We start from the raw sequence: 18,006 nt of genomic DNA on the forward strand, positions 1-18,006 counted from the left end.
AAATATTTTGCAAATACCGTATCTGGGTGGTCTAAATCAGGCTACATAACTGTCTCGTTGTATGCCTTTTTTTCTTCCAAGTATATACAACTATTGCAACAACAATAAAAGTTAACAGGCAAGTGATATTTAATTTAGAAATGGAATACGCTTTAATTTAAAACAAAAGCACAACGAACAAGATGTTTTAATTTATTTCGCTCCAAGTCAAAATTTAAGCAAAACATCTAAATAGTTTTAAATGCGCATTTAGTCCGCTGTCGCACGGAGGAATGTAGGATTACCAAAACCGGCAAAATCAAAACTGGGCAAAACTTGATTTAAAAGAACGCCCCCCCCCCCCCCCCCCCTGTAGAATTTGCACTGCTAGATGCGTTGGCGGCATCCCATCCTGCCTCTCCCAACTTGCCGTATCCCAGTCTGCCTTACCCAATTTACCGCATCCCGGCCTGCTGCTTTGTGTGTGTTAGTGCGTGTGTATTTGTGTTTGTGAGGCAGGGAAAGAGAGAGAGAGAGAGAGAGAGAGAGAGAGAGAGAGAGAGAGAGAGTGACTGAGAGAGAGAGAGAGAGAAAGAGAGAGAGAGAAAATAGAGAGAGAGAAAGAGAGAGAGAGAGGGGGGAGAGAGAGAAAGGGGAGAGAGAGAGAGAAAGGGGAGAGAGAGAAAGAGAGAGAAAGAGAGAGAGAGAGAGACACACAGACACACACATACACAGAGAAAGAGAGAGAGAGAGAGATGTCAACAAAATCAAGGAAAAGAAAAGCCTAACAAAGAATTTCAAGTGGCAGCCCAAATTTTCGACCTGTTGCCAGGCCTTCCTCAGCGGCATTTAATTCTGCGAGACGCCAATTCATGCATCAAGTACTAAGCAACACAATACCATAGTTAATTCTGTTACGAAACACAAAGCAAATATTTCAAAGATAAAATCTACAAGACTTGACTAAAATTAATGTAAAAAATCAACAAGAAGAAACAGAGGCGAAAACAGTATTTGACTTTCAATGTTTTTGCAGAGAACTTGTTTACGGCACTAGTGGAAACTAACATGTTTTATGAACGTGTTTATGTTTTGCAATCTTGTTTTCTGATTTATCCATCTATATATTTATTTACCTATTTTCACTTTACTTATTTAGTTCCGATCAAATGATCCGCTGCAAGAGCAGTTTGTAAATAAAATCAGCGATACAAAATGCCTCCGTTTCACTTAGATGGCGTATGGAAATAATTAATAACCTTATTTTATGATGGGTGACCTCATTGCAAATTGCTGACATTTAAAAAACGATATCAAAAATAGAGTTACTAGACGGAGCCCTTCGGGGCGTTTAGTCATGCTTGAGACATATATTCACATGTTTTGATAGAGTATGTCCTTATCTGCGACCAAAAGACAAATTGTTGCTTCAACAGTGCTTTGAGCGGATCATTAAGTATTGCACTTTCGCGTCTAATAACGTACGGTGTCTAAAATTAAATACGGCGAAGTGGTCTGAGCCTACAATGTTTAAATGTGTACACTACATTGGGTGTGCACGTTAAAGATCCCACGATTGACAAAAGGGTCTTTCCTGGCAAAATTGCTTAGGCACAGTTAATAATTGTCTACCTATACCCGTGTGACTTGGAATAATAGGCCGTGAGAGGTAAATATGCGCCGAAATGGCTGCAATCTACTGACCGTATAAAATTTCATCTCACACGGCATCACTGCAGAGCGCCTAGAACTGTACCCACGGAATATGCGCAATATAAGACTCATTGATTGATTGAAATGTTTGATTGCATAACTTCTAAAAACTAGTTCCATGGTCTCATCCCTCCCCCCATCTACCCCCCCCCCCCCTCATCCCCTATTTTGTTTTAAATCTTTTTTCTTTTCTTTTCTTGCTCCTCTTACAGTATCACGGTAAATGTTCCCAAATAGATCCTAGAGGACGTTAATCCCCAAAGTCAGCCAGTCAGTCAGTCATTAAAGGCAAAAGCGAGGTAACGCACAACTGGGTCCGACCAGTAAAGCCGTCGCTGCCTGTGTGACAACCACCATACAAATCTACCACAGCGGGAAACTTTCAAGTTAAGTATTTTCATGTGCCCACATTCAACTTTACAATCAAAGGATGTCTGTTGAGATAATCGAATGGATCAAAACTTTGAAACCTGCGCGCATATTCTAAGCCGACTAACACATAATTGTTAAGGACATCATAAAATGGTTCTCGGTGAAAACTTGACCGAGGGCCATTTTACGACGTCCTTGACTCGAGTGTGTGACGTATTCTCATATGCGCTGCTTCTTGGGCAAGGTAAAGAACACCAATACTTCAATGCCGTTCTCGAGCTACGTTGACTTTTACAAAGGGTACAGCTGACACGGCTTACGTAATCTGGTTTCCTGGTCATTTGTGCGAAAAATCTGTCCGACAAAGAAAACTGCCCAACGAATATAGATAACTCGGTCGAAAAAAATACTACCAGCAAAATATCTAACCCCCCCCCTCCCACCTCCGCCGAAGAAAGAGCACGGGATTCAATACATGATGATAGTTATTAAACACAAAGCAGTTGTAGCTAGGTTCCAGGCAATCACAAGATAGGAAAGCTTTCGAGTCATCGACAATCATTCGGAGGTGTGTTTTGGAACAAATGTTGGAGAAAAGGGTAAATGTCGGCTTCTTTTACAGACACTATCTAGTCTTATGTTTCTTATTTGTTTGATCCTCTTAGGATTATGGAGTTTTATGCACTGCCTTTTATAGTTAACTAAAATTTTGTATTTGAATTAGCCCATTGCAGTTGGTGTAGGCCTTAAGCTTATTTAAATCGCTTGTCCAGTATTTAATTTAGTTCTCAATTTGTGTATGAACTCAAATGTTTAGTGTTCTTAGTATGTCTTGCTAAACTAAGTTCTATTTAATCAGAGTATGTTTGCGTGTGCTTATACTTAGTGATATTGTAAAGCGCATAGTGCTTTTCGTTATGCGCTATAGAAATCTCCTTAATAAATAAATAAATAAATAAATAACTAAACATTCAAAACTGTGTAAAATGGTCGAACTGAAGTTTTTGCACAACAAATATGACCATAACAATTATTTCTTAAACTTAAAGTACTGGACAAATTAACCCCTTCGTTGTGAAGTTACACACGCGCAATGTCGAGACAAATTCATCAAAGACATGAACGCAATCATCCATGGAAAACGCGCTGATCATGCCTGTAAGGGCTGTTTTAAAGTCACTGAATGTCTAATGTTGATTGAGGTACACCATGTATGGTAACACTTATCTCCCAATACCCCCTCGGACAGTTCTAGAACCCCTTGCAATGCTTAAAAGATAAACTCCATTTCCTCACTTCATTTTGGCAGTTCAAAACTGTCAAAAACATGATTTCACATTTTGGTCATGCTCGCAATAGTTATCTCCAATCGATGCTTCATAATATTCTGCATGTTTTAGTTCTGCAGTTGCTCATACATCTTTTTATAGACATCTGAAGACGTGTGCTGCTCACATACAGATCAGGATAAACCCATTTACTACTTAGATTGTTTAGTGTCTATATGTTATTTGCTTGTCTGTCTGTCTTGTGCGTACTCCTTCTCAAACATAAACAAACTCGGACATATTCAAAGATAGTCTACATAATTATGATCCAGAGACAGCCAGCATGCCTCTTCCTTGTTCTCCGACAAAAGAAAACTTCCTTGTGGCCTATTGTGTGTTTTCGCCGGTAGGTGTCAATTGGCAGGCCAGACACTTAATCACGCTTGACTCCCCTCCGCTTAAGCGGCAATCGTTTAGCAAGCCCTGGTGTCTACTTCAAGAAAACCCTTCACACCCAGATTAGTGAGGGGACATCGAATAGTGAAATTTTTCGATGTGATTTTCGATTTCATAAACAACAATTTTGAAAAATGATATAAAAGAGATAAATATTTTGCAAATACCGTATCTGGGTGGTCTAAATCAGGTTTCTTGTCAAACGTAAAATGCAGTATAGAAAAAACCCGTTGTGTTGGAATTTAAGACTAAATCAATTTGGGTCTACTTGTAGAAACAGTGTTACTAAATGTTCAACAAATGCTGAAAGAAACAATTGGCAGCACCCTTGAAACGCTTGGCATGTATATTAAATGTTGAATGTATATTGGTTAAGAACAAAAGTAAGGCAATTTCGTTACTTTTGATTTGGACCCCTACCTCAATAGTTCTTTGAATGTTCGCCTTCTTTTATATTTACGGTACCGAGAAGCCTTCAACAGATGTATACATGTATAACTAATTCAATAAGTTTTTCGAAGCATCCTATTCTAAACTCTTACGTTAAATGTCTGACCTTTTTGTTTTTGTTTTTATTTGTTTCTGTTGGGTTTCAAACAACATTCTGTGAGATAACCTTTAAGGTCATCGCCGTAACAAGAACACTGTTCTTCCTTTTTAGGCTTTTATAGTCCATACAATATTTGCTGGCTTACACCCGTCAATTTTACGTGTATCAGTTCATGAAATATTTGCCGGCTTTTACCCATCTATGTTATCTTTCCCCGGTCAAGGCAATATCTTGAAATGATTGTTGAAACTTCAGAGAACCCTTTGCTTAAAGTTCCAAAGATTGTTTTTGTTTTGGAGCTTTCCATTCTTTTCGATCATGAACAAGGAAATAGCTGAATGAGTATGACGCATTCTCTAAAACTGTCCTGGGGTACAGAACGGATGTGATCACACACTTATCGCTCGCTTGAGTAATTCTTTAATCACACAAGAAGCTTTTGTGGTGTTTTGTTTTCTTGAAATAGTGACACGTTACCTGGCACACTTAAGCAGGTTTCATGCCTCCCCCCTCCCTACCCATTGGGAATACAGACCACTTGAACAAATCTGAGTGTGTGGAGTTACGCCCTGGAGTCATACTCGCCGGAGGAAAAAGGGTGAGTTCTTGGCTTTGTGGCGCCAATAACAAGTCATTGATGACGAATTGAGTCATCTGTCAGTAAAACGTAAAAACGGAGGAAGGTCTCTTATTTATATTTGCTTCTTTGGCTACCATAACTGTCTCGTTGTATGCCTTTTTTTTCTTCCAAGTATATACAACTATTGCAACAACAATAAAGAGCTAACAGGCAAGTGATATTTAATTTAGAAATGGAATACTCTTTAATTTAAAACAAAAGCACAACGAACAAGATGTTTTAATTTATTTCGCTCCAAGTCAAAATTTAAGCAAAACATCTAAATAGTTTTAAATGCGCATTTAGTCCGCTGTCGCACGGAGGAATGTAGGATTACCAAAACCGGCAAAATCAAAACTGGGCAAAACTTGATTTAAAAGAACGCCCCCCCCCCTCCCCCCCACCCTGTCGAATTTGCACTGCTAGATGCGTTGGCGGCATCCCATCCTGCCTCTCCCAACTTGCCGTATCCCAGTCTGCCTTACCCAATTTGCCGCATCCCAGCCTGCTGCTTTGTGTGTGTTAGTGCGTGTGTATTTGTGTTTGTGAGGCAGGGAAAGAGAGAGAGAGAGAGAGAGGAGAGAGAGAGAGAGAGAGAGAGAGAAAGAGAGAGAGAAGAGAAAGAGAGAGAGAGAAAGAGAGAGAGAGAAAGACAGAGAGAGAGGGGGAGAGAGGGGGAGAGAGAGAGAGAGAGAAGGGGAGAGAGAGAGAGGGGGAGAGAGAGAGAAAGAAAGAGAGAGAGAGAAAGAAAGAGAGAGAGAGAAAGAGAGAGAGAGAGACACACACATACACAGAGAAAGAGAGAGAGAGAGAGATGTCAACAAAATCAAGGAAAAGAAAAGCCTAACAAAGAATTTCAAGTGGCAGCCCAACTTTTCGACCTGTTGCCAGGCCTTCCTCAGCGGCGTTTAATTCTGCGAGACGCCAATTCATGCATCAAGTACTAAGCAACACAATACCATAGTTAATTCTGTTACGAAACACAAAGCAAATATTTCAAAGATAAAATCTACAAGACTTGACTAAAATTAATGTAAAAAATCAACAAGAAGAAACAGAGGCGAAAACAGTATTTGACTTTCAATGTTTTTGCAGAGAACTTGTTTACGGCACTAGTGGAAACTAACATGTTTTATGAACGTGTTTATGTTTTGCAATCTTGTTTTCTGATTTATCCATCTATATATTTATTTACCTATTTTCACTTTACTTATTTAGTTCCGATCAAATGATCCGCTGCAAGAGCAGTTTGTAAATAAAATCAGCGATACAAAATGCCTCCGTTTCACTTAGATGGCGTATGGAAATAATTAATAACCTTATTTTATGATGGGTGACCTCATTGCAAATTGCTGACATTTAAAAAACGATATCAAAAATAGAGTTACTAGACGGAGCCCTTCGGGGCGTTTAGTCATGCTTGAGACATATATTCACATGTTTTGATAGAGTATGTCCTTATCTGCGACCAAAAGACAAATTGTTGCTTCAACAGTGCTTTGAGCGGATCATTAAGTATTGCACTTTCGCGTCTAATAACGTACGGTGTCTAAAATTAAATACGGCGAAGTGGTCTGAGCCTACAATGTTTAAATGTGTACACTACATTGGGTGTGCACGTTAAAGATCCCACGATTGACAAAAGGGTCTTTCCTGGCAAAATTGCTTAGGCACAGTTAATAATTGTCTACCTATACCCGTGTGACTTGGAATAATAGGCCGTGAGAGGTAAATATGCGCCGAAATGGCTGCAATCTACTGGCCGTATAAAATTTCATCTCACACGGCATCACTGCAGAGCGCCTAGAACTGTACCCACGGAATATGCGCAATATAAGACTCATTGATTGATTGAAATGTTTGATTGCATAACTTCTAAAAACTAGTTCCATGGTCTCATCCCTCCCCCCATCTACCCCCCCCCCCCTCATCCCCTATTTTGTTTTAAATCTTTTTTCTTTTCTTTTCTTGCTCCTCTTACAGTATCACGGTAAATGTTCCCAAATAGATCCTAGAGGACGTTAATCCCCAAAGTCAGCCAGTCAGTCAGTCATTAAAGGCAAAAGCGAGGTAACGCACAACTGGGTCCGACCAGTAAAGCCGTCGCTGCCTGTGTGACAACCACCATACAAATCTACCACAGCGGGAAACTTTCAAGTTAAGTATTTTCATGTGCCCACATTCAACTTTACAATCAAAGGATGTCTGTTGAGATAATCGAATGGATCAAAACTTTGAAACCTGCGCGCATATTCTAAGCCGACTAACACATAATTGTTAAGGACATCATAAAATGGTTCTCGGTGAAAACTTGACCGAGGGCCATTTTACGACGTCCTTGACTCGAGTGTGTGACGTATTCTCATATGCGCTGCTTCTTGGGCAAGGTAAAGAACACCAATACTTCAATGCCGTTCTCGAGCTACGTTGACTTTTACAAAGGGTACAGCTGACACGGCTTACGTAATCTGGTTTCCTGGTCATTTGTGTGAAAAATCTGTCCGACAAAGAAAACTGCCCAACGAATATAGATAACTCGGTCGAAAAAAATACTACCAGCAAAATATCTAACCCCCCCCCCTCCCTCCCACCTCCGCCGAAGAAAGAGCACGGGATTCAATACATGATGATAGTTATTAAACACAAAGCAGTTGTAGCTATGTTCCAGGCAATCACAAGATAGGAAAGCTTTCGAGTCATCGACAATCATTCGGAGGTGTGTTTTGGAACAAATGTTGGAGAAAAGGGTAAATGTCGGCTTCTTTTACAGACACTATCTAGTCTTATGTTTCTTATTTGTTTGATCCTCTTAGGATTATGGAGTTTTATGCACTGCCTTTTATAGTTAACTAAAATTTTGTATTTGAATTAGCCCATTGCAGTTGGTGTAGGCCTTAAGCTTATTTAAATCGCTTGTCCAGTATTTAATTTAGTTCTCAATTTTTGTATGAACTCAAATGTTTAGTGTTCTTAGTATGTCTTGCTAAACTAAGTTCTATTTAATCAGAGTATGTTTGCGTGTGCTTATACTTAGTGATATTGTAAAGCGCATAGTGCTTTTCGTTATGCGCTATAGAAATCTCCTTAATAAATAAATAAACAAACATTCAAAACTGTGTAAAATGGTCGAACTGAAGTTTTTGCACAACAAATATGACCATAACAATTATTTCTTAAACTTAAAGTACTGGACAAATTAACCCCTTCGTTGTGAAGTTACACACGCGCAATGTCGAGACAAATTCATCAAAGACATGAACGCAATCATCCATGGAAAACGCGCTGATCATGCCTGTAAGGGCTGTTTTAAAGTCACTGAATGTCTAATGTTGATTGAGGTACACCATGTATGGTAACACTTATCTCCCAATACCCCCTCGGACAGTTCTAGAACCCCTTGCAATGCTTAAAAGATAAACTCCATTTCCTCACTTCATTTTGGCAGTTCAAAACTGTCAAAAACATGATTTCACATTTTGGTCATGCTCGCAATAGTTATCTCCAATCGATGCTTCATAATATTCTGCATGTTTTAGTTCTGCAGTTGCTCATACATCTTTTTATAGACATCTGAAGACGTGTGCTGCTCACATACAGATCAGCATAAATCCATTTACTACTTAGATTGTTTAGTGTCTATATGTTATTTGCTTGTCTGTCTGTCTTGTGCGTACTCCTTCTCAAACATAAACAAACTCGGACATATTCAAAGATAGTCTACATAATTATGATCCAGAGACAGCCAGCATGCCTCTTCCTTGTTCTCCGACAAAAGAAAACTTCCTTGTGGCCTATTGTGTGTTTTCGCCGGTAGGTGTCAATTGGCAGGCCAGACACTTAATCACGCTTGACTCCCCTCCGCTTAAGCGGCAATCGTTTAGCAAGCCCCGGTGTCTGCTTCAAGAAAACCCTTCACACCCAGATTAGTGAGGGAACATCGAATAGTGAAATTTTTCGATGTGATTTTCGATTTCATAAACAACAATTTTGAAAAATGATATAAAATAGATAAATATTTTGCAAATACCGTATCTGGGTGGTCTAAATCAGGTTTCTTGTCAAACGTAAAATGCAGTATAGAAAAAAACCGTTGTGTTGGAATTTAAGACTAAATCAATTTGGGTCTACTTGTAGAAACAGTGTTACTAAATGTTCAACAAATGCTGAAAGAAACAATTGGCAGCACCCTTGAAACGCTTGGCATGTATATTAAATGTTGAATGTATATTGGTTAAGAACAAAAGTAAGGCAATTTCGTTACTTTTGATTTGGACCCCTACCTCAATAGTTCTTTGAATGTTCGCCTTCTTTTATATTTACGGTACCGAGAAGCCTTCAACAGATGTATACATGTATAACTAATTCAATAAGTTTTTCGAAGCATCCTATTCTAAACTCTTACGTTAAATGTCTGACCTTTTTGTTTTTGTTTTTATTTGTTTCTGTTGGGTTTCAAACAACATTCTGTGAGATAACCTTTAAGGTCATCGCCGTAACAAGAACACTGTTCTTCCTTTTTAGGCTTTTATAGTCCATACAATATTTGCTGGCTTACACCCGTCAATTTTACGTGTATCAGTTCATGAAATATTTGCCGGCTTTTACCCATCTATGTTATCTTTCCCCGGTCAAGGCAATATCTTGAAATGATTGTTGAAACTTCAGAGAACCCTTTGCTTAAAGTTCCAAAGATTGTTTTTGTTTTGGAGCTTTCCATTCTTTTCGATCATGAACAAGGAAATAGCTGAATGAGTATGACGCATTCTCTAAAACTGTCCTGGGGTACAGAACGGATGTGATCACACACTTATCGCTCGCTTGAGTAATTCTTTAATCACACAAGAAGCTTTTGTGGTGTTTTGTTTTCTTGAAATAGTGACACGTTACCTGGCACACTTAAGCAGGTTTCATGCCCCCCCCCCCTCCCTACCCATTGGGAATACAGACCACTTGAACAAATCTGAGTGTGTGGAGTTACGCCCTGGAGTCATACTCGCCGGAGGAAAAAGGGTGAGTTCTTGGCTTTGTGGCGCCAATAACAAGTCATTGATGACGAATTGAGTCATCTGTCAGTAAAACGTAAAAACGGAGGAAGGTCTCTTATTTATATTTGCTTCTTTGGCTACCATAACTGTCTCGTTGTATGCCTTTTTTTTCTTCCAAGTATATACAACTATTGCAACAACAATAAAGAGCTAACAGGCAAGTGATATTTAATTTAGAAATGGAATACTCTTTAATTTAAAACAAAAGCACAACGAACAAGATGTTTTAATTTATTTCGCTCCAAGTCAAAATTTAAGCAAAACATCTAAATAGTTTTAAATGCGCATTTAGTCCGCTGTCGCACGGAGGAATGTAGGATTACCAAAACCGGCAAAATCAAAACTGGGCAAAACTTGATTTAAAAGAACGCCCCCCCCCCTCCCCCCCACCCTGTAGAATTTGCACTGCTAGATGCGTTGGCGGCATCCCATCCTGCCTCTCCCAACTTGCCGTATCCCAGTCTGCCTTACCCAATTTGCCGCATCCCAGCCTGCTGCTTTGTGTGTGTTAGTGCGTGTGTATTTGTGTTTGTGAGGCAGGGAAAGAGAGAGAGAGAGAGAGAGAGAGAGAGAGAGAGAGAGAGAGAGAGAGAGAGAGAGAAAGAGAGAGAGAGAGAAAAGAGAGAGAGAGAAAAGACAGAGAGAGAGGGGGAGAGAGGGGGAGAGAGGGGGAGAGAGAGAGAGAGAGAAGGGGAGAGAGAGAGAGGGGGAGAGAGAGAGAAAGAGAGAGAGAAGAGAGAGAGAAAGAGAGAGAGGAAGAGAGAGAGAGACACACACACATACACAGAGAAAGAGAGAGAGAGAGATGTCAACAAAATCAAGGAAAAGAAAAGCCTAACAAAGAATTTCAAGTGGCAGCCCAACTTTTCGACCTGTTGCCAGGCCTTCCTCAGCGGCGTTTAATTCTGCGAGACGCCAATTCATGCATCAAGTACTAAGCAACACAATACCATAGTTAATTCTGTTACGAAACACAAAGCAAATATTTCAAAGATAAAATCTACAAGACTTGACTAAAATTAATGTAAAAAATCAACAACAAGAAGAAACAGAGGCGAAAACAGTATTTGACTTTCAATGTTTTTGCAGAGAACTTGTTTACGGCAATAGTGGAAACTAACATGTTTTATGAACGTGTTTATGTTTTGCAATCTTGTTTTCTGATTTATCCATCTATATATTTATTTACCTATTTTCACTTTACTTATTTAGTTCCGATCAAATGATCCGCTGCAAGAGCAGTTTGTAAATAAAATCAGCGATACAAAATGCCTCCGTTTCACTTAGATGGCGTATGGAAATAATTAATAACCTTATTTTATGATGGGTGACCTCATTGCAAATTGCTGACATTTAAAAAACGATATCAAAAATAGAGTTACTAGACGGAGCCCTTCGGGGCGTTTAGTCATGCTTGAGACGTATATTCACATGTTTTGATAGAGTATGTCCTTATCTGCGACCAAAAGACAAATTGTTGCTTCAACAGTGCTTTGAGCGGATCATTAAGTATTGCACTTTCGCGTCTAATAACGTACGGTGTCTAAAATTAAATACGGCGAAGTGGTCTGAGCCTACAATGTTTAAATGTGTACACTACATTGGGTGTGCACGTTAAAGATCCCACGATTGACAAAAGGGTCTTTCCTGGCAAAATTGCTTAGGCACAGTTAATAATTGTCTACCTATACCCGTGTGACTTGGAATAATAGGCCGTGAGAGGTAAATATGCGCCGAAATGGCTGCAATCTACTGGCCGTATAAAATTTCATCTCACACGGCATCACTGCAGAGCGCCTAGAACTGTACCCACGGAATATGCGCAATATAAGACTCATTGATTGATTGAAATGTTTGATTGCATAACTTCTAAAAACTAGTTCCATGGTCTCATCCCTCCCCCCATCTACCCCCCCCCCCCCCTTCATCCCCTATTTTGTTTTAAATCTTTTTTCTTTTCTTTTCTTGCTCCTCTTACAGTATCACGGTAAATGTTCCCAAATAGATCCTAGAGGACGTTAATCCCCAAAGTCAGCCAGTCAGTCAGTCATTAAAGGCAAAAGCGAGGTAACGCACAACTGGGTCCGACCAGTAAAGCCGTCGCTGCCTGTGTGACAACCACCATAAAAATCTACCACAGCGGGAAACTTTCAAGTTAAGTATTTTCAACCATCATGTACCCGCATTCAACTTTACAATCAAAGGATGTCTGTTGAGATAATCGAATGGATCAAAACTTTGAAACCTGCGCGCATATTCTAAGCCGACTAACACATAATTGTTAAGGACATCATAAAATGGTTCTCGGTGAAAACTTGACCGAGGGCCATTTTACGACGTCCTTGACTCGAGTGTGCGCTGCTTCCTGGGCAAGGTAAAGAACACCGAAAATACTTCAATGCCGTTCTCGAGCTACGCTGACTTTTACAAAGGGTACAGCTGACACGGCTTACGTAATCTGGTTTCCTGGTCATTTGTGTGAAAAATCTGTCCGACAAAGAAGAAGAAGAAGAAGTGCGCGCAGAGAGAGAGAGAGAGAGAGAGAGAGAGAGAGAGAGAGAGAGAGAGAGAGAGAGAGACAGACAGACAGACAGACAGACAGACAGACAGACAGACAGACAGACTTTCCGCACTCGTTAAAATGTCAGTCGATACTGGAATGAATGTTGAAACATTGTAAACCTAAAAAAAAAAAATAATAATAATATTAAAATCAAACATTCATACGAGTTACTATCTGTGACAAGGACGCATAAGAAGTGTAGCAACTAAATATTAATCCGCTTACCCATTGCTCCTCTTCGCACCTCGGCCTGTGAGTCGTCCTTTTCCTGAGTACTTGCACACAAGTTTTGCGTATGCATACTTCAGTTCGTCTGGAAAAGGCTGTTTTGAATTCTTGTTCGCAAGTTGAACAGCACGACTGTATTTGACCACATACACCAAATCGTTCTTTCTGGAAAAGTCTGCCAGCCGTTCGGTAAGATCATTCCAACTTCTGAATGTTTTCCCCAACTGTCATTTGTGCCATTTCTCAGCGATTGATCAACGGTGTGGTTATTATGGATGTAGTAAGTGTCGAATTGTGAGAATGCACAGTTCTGTCCGCCAAGTGGTTTTAAACACTGCGCGTATTTGCACCAAGTAATAACGTGTCACATCAAAATAGTTCTTTACCTGTCAGATAGTTTAGCGCCAAAAACATGAACCAATGATAGCCCATGGATTAGTAAGTCATATGATGTTGGGGCGGGGCCAATGAACTAATGTCAACACAGTAAGTATCAACCAATGTTTGGCTCCGCCCCCCACATCACGTGGACTGGGTGGCCGAGTGGTAACGCACTTGCGCTCGGAAGCGAGAGGTTGCGAGTTCGACCCTGGGTCAGGGCGTTAGCAATTTTCTCCCCCCTTTCCTAACCTAGGTGGTGGGTTCAAGTGCTAGTCTTTCGGATGAGACGAAAAACCGAGGTCCCTTCGTGTACACTACATTGGGGTGTGCACGTTAAAGATCCCACGATTGACAAAAGGGTCTTTCCTGGCAAAATTGTATAGGCATAGATAAAACAATGTCCACCAAAATACCCGTGTGACTTGGAATAATAGGCCGTGAAAAGTAGGATATGCGCCGAAATGGCTGCGATCTGCTGGTCGATGTGAATGCATGATGTATTGTGTAAAAAATTCCATCTCACACGGCATAAATAGATCCCTGCGCCTTGAGTCCGAGTCTGGAGATACGCGCGCGATAGAAGACTTCATATATATAATCACGTGACCCATAAACCCATCGCCTGTAATTAGATCATACTATTACCGCTTCAGTTCTGAGACATCCTGCTTGCTGGCGCGCGCGCAGAGAAAAAAATTCCCTCTTTATCTTCACTTCTGATGCTCATCCTATTGTTGTTGGCACTCGGGTTTGTTTGTTTGTTTGCTTAACGCCCAGCCGACCACGAAGGGCCATATCAGGGCGGTGCTGCTTTTGACATATAACGTGCGCCACACACAAGACAGAAGTCGCAGCACAGGCTTCATGTCTCACCCAGTCACATTATTCTGACACCTGACCAACCAGTCCTAGCACTAACCCCATAATGCCAGACGCCAGGCGGAGCAGCCACTAGATTGCCAATTTTAAAGTCTTAGGTATGACCCGGCCGGGGTTCGAACCCACGACCTCCCGATCACGGGGCGGACGCCTTACCACGAGGATTGGGACTCGGGTAACAGGGAGCGAAGGGCAGTGCCCCACCTAGTGATCGAGTGCCACAACCCAGACTTTTCCCTTAATATATATATAGGTTTTAAACTCCTGCTTCCGGATTATACAAAACACATTAAAACATGTATTAAACAATGGCGACTGCACGTGAGAGGGAACAATAAAGAGACCAAAAAGCAATGTACTCACGTTAAAATGACGAACACGGAACGAATAACAGCGACGTTTCGACCTAAGGGTCTTCTTCAGGCACAAAAACACAAAATACACACACAAAAAAGAAGAAGAAAGACGATAGAACAAATGAAGAGAAGAATAACTGACAAAACAACTGCACTGCACAAACCAACAAATGACAAAGACTGTTTTGTCAGTTATTCTTCTCTTCATTTGTTCTATCGTCTTTCTTCTTTTTTGTGTGTGTATTTTTGTGTTTTTGTGCCTGAAGAAGACCCTTAGGTCGAAACGTCGCTGTTATTCGTTCCGTGTTCGTCATTTTAACGTGAGTACATTGCTTTTTGGTCTCTACATTAAAACATGATTACATTAACGAGAGGATAGCTGTTTTCTCTCAATTTTACTTCCCTATAGGTCAGTATTACGTGTTTGCGCATGTTCTTTATATTTTTTCTTACAATGTTGTCACTTTTAAACCTTTTAACAGGTGGTCCCGAGTTTTATCATTTTTTAACGAAACTATAATTGAATTAAAGTCCATGTTTTTAATGGTCCTTCCCTTAGGAAGTCAACGTATATAAAGGAAATATTATTAATACTCCTCTTACAAGGACCTTAACATATATCTCTTATTACCCCCCCCCCCCCCTCCCGTACTCATGGAGAGTGGGTCCTGGGTCCTATCACGGTCGGGCTTGCTTGATCTTGCCCTTTTCTTTTCCTCCTCTATTTTTTGTTTATCATATTACCCCAGTCCTGTCCGAGGCCAACAATCTATGCCTGTAGGACGTTAATATATCTTGTAAGTAACTGCGCTGGCTGCAAAATTCCTCAAACGGGAGGTGATTTTCGACAGGCAAGGCACTGGTTTTCCTTTGAGACATGAGAAAATGACTTCTTTTTTTTCATTTTTCTCTGATGGATTGGCTCGCTAATTAAGAATGATAACCACATTAATTTAGAAAAAGAACAGTTTAAACTCTGATGTCATCGTAACACACAGGGACATGTCTATACTAGTTTTACCGCGCTGGCGTCAAACAACACTTTTCATCTCAAACTCCTTACGACCAGACAAAATATATTCATGTCCTATAGGCATGTATTGTTAGCCTTTTAAGAACATGATCTGGGTTATAGGAAAAAAAACACCGAACGAACGAAAATTAAGGGGCTTAAATTAAGGTCTAAATTGCCTATTATTGGTTTATACGATAGTTAAAAAAAAAAAAATAATAAATTAAAAAAAAAATCGGGAGCTGGTTAAAAACAGAAGGATGACGGGAGTGGGGGTGATAAGATATTTAAAAATATCTGTTAAGATTGGATAAAATTGAGTACTTTGTATCCCCTTGGTATAAGTGGGGTCCACATACGTAATCTGGGGGGATGGGACGATAAAATCGAGTGTTTATTTCATCCCAATGATGTTAAAAGTTATACAATCAGAGCCACATTTGGTTTACAAACAGTCAGACAGAGACTTAAAGTTTAGTGAAGAGCGGCTCTGCAGTTTCTGTCTTCTGCGTAGTGAAGAAAAACCGGCTTCGGAGGCAAACGCCTTTCCACCACGCCACAACCCTTACAACATTTTTGCGTGAAAACTGTCTGTCTGTCTGTCTGTCTGTCTGTCTGTCTCTCTCTCTCTCCCTCTCTCCCTCTCTCTCTCTCCCTCCCTTATGTGCTCCCTCTCTCTCCCTACCTTCCTCCGTACCTCTCTCTCTCTCCCTCCCTCCTTTGCTCCCTCTCTCTCTCTCTCCATCCCTCTCTCCGTACCTCTCTCTCTCCCTCCCTTATGTGCTCCCTCTCTCTCTCCCTTCCTCCGTACATCTCTCTCTCCCTCCCTCCTTTGCTCCCTCTCATTCCCTCCTTCATTTGCTCCCCCTCTCTCTCCTTTCCTCCATACCTCTCTCTCTTCCTCCTTTGCTCCCTCTCTCCCCCTTCCCCCTTCCTCCTTCGCTCCCTCTCTCTCTCTCTCCCTCTCTTTCTCAGTACCTCTCTCTCTCCCTCCCTTCCTCCGTACCTCTCTATCTCCCTCCCTTCCTCCATACCTCTATCTCTCCCTCTCTTCCTCCGTACCTCTCTCTCTCCCTCCCTCCTTTGCCCCCTCTCTCTCCCTCCCTCATTTGCTCACTCTCTCTCTCTCCCTTCCTCCATACCTCTCTCTCTCCCTCTCTCCTTTGCTTCCTCTCTCTCTCTCTCCCTTCCACCGTACCTCTCTCTCTCCTTCCCTCCTTTTCTCCCTCTCTCTGACTCTCTCTCCCTTCCTCCATACCCCTCTCTCTCCCTCCTTCCTGTGCTCCCTCTCTCTCCCTCCCTCCTTTGCTCCCTCTCTCTCTCTCTCCCTTCCTTCGTACCTCTCTCTCTCCCCCCTTCCTTTGCTCCCTCTCTCTCCTTTCCTCCATACCTCTCTCTCTCCCTCCCTTCCTCCATACCTCTCTCTCTCTCCCTTCCTCCATACCTTTCTCTCCCTCCCTCCTTTGCTCCCTCTCTGTCCCTCCCTTCCTCCGTACCTCTCTCTTTCCCCCTCCCTCCTTTGCTCCCTCTCTCTCTCTCTCTCCCTCCCTTTATCCGTACCTCTCTCTCTCCCTCCCTTCCTCCATACCTCTCTCCCTCCCTCCCTTCCTCCGTATCTCTCTCTCCCTCCCTCCTTTGCTCCCTCTCTCTCTCTCTCCCTTCCTCCATACCTCTCTCTCCCTCCCTCCTTTGCTCCCTCTCTCTCTCTTCCTTCCTCCGTACCTTTCTCTCCCTCTCTCCTTTGCTCCCTATCTCTCTCTCTCTTCCTCCGTACCTCTCTCTCTCCCTCCCTCCTTTGCTCCCTCTCTCTCTCTCCCTTCCTCCATACCCCTCTCCCTCCCTCCCTCCTTTGCTCCCTCTCTCTCTCTCCCTTCCTCCATACCTCTCTCTCTCCCTCCCTCCTTTGCTCCCTCTCTCTCTCTCCCTTCCTCCATACCTCTCTCTCTCCCTCCCTCCTTTGCTCCCTCTCTGTCCCTCCCTTCCTCCGTACCTCTCTCTTTCCCCCTCCCTCCTTTGCTCCCTCTCTCTCTCTCCCTCCGTTTCTGCGTACCTCTTTCTCTCCTTCCCTTCCTCCGTACCTGTCTCTCTCCCTCCCTTCCTTCGTACCTCTCTCTCTCCCTCCCTTCCTCCGTACCTCTCTCTTTCCCTCCTTCCTTTGCTCCCTCTCTCTCCCTCCCTTCCTCCGTACCTCTCTCCCTCCCTTTCTCCATACCTCTCTCTCACCCTCCCTCCTTTGCTCCCTCTCTTTCTCTCTCCCTTCCTCCGTACCTCTCTCCCTCCCTTTCTCTGTACCTCTCTCTCCCTCCCTTCCTCCGTACCTCTCCCTCTCCCTCCATCTTTTGCTCCCTCTCTCTTCCTCCCTTCCCCCGTACCTCTCTCTCTCCCTCCCTCCTTTGCTCCCTCTCTCTCTCCCTCCCTTTCTCCGTACCTCTCTCTCTCCCTCCCTTCCTCCGTATCTCTCTCTCTCCCTCTCTCCTTTGCTCCCTCTCTCTCTCTCTCTTCCTTCCTCCGTACCTTTCTCTCCCTCTCTCCTTTGCTCCCTCTCTCTCTCCCTTCCTCCGTACCCCTCTCCCTCCCTCCCTCCT

The sequence above is a fragment of the Littorina saxatilis genome, linkage group LG16, assembly GCF_037325665.1.
Source record: "Littorina saxatilis isolate snail1 linkage group LG16, US_GU_Lsax_2.0, whole genome shotgun sequence".
NCBI lineage: Eukaryota > Metazoa > Mollusca > Gastropoda > Littorinimorpha > Littorinidae > Littorina > Littorina saxatilis.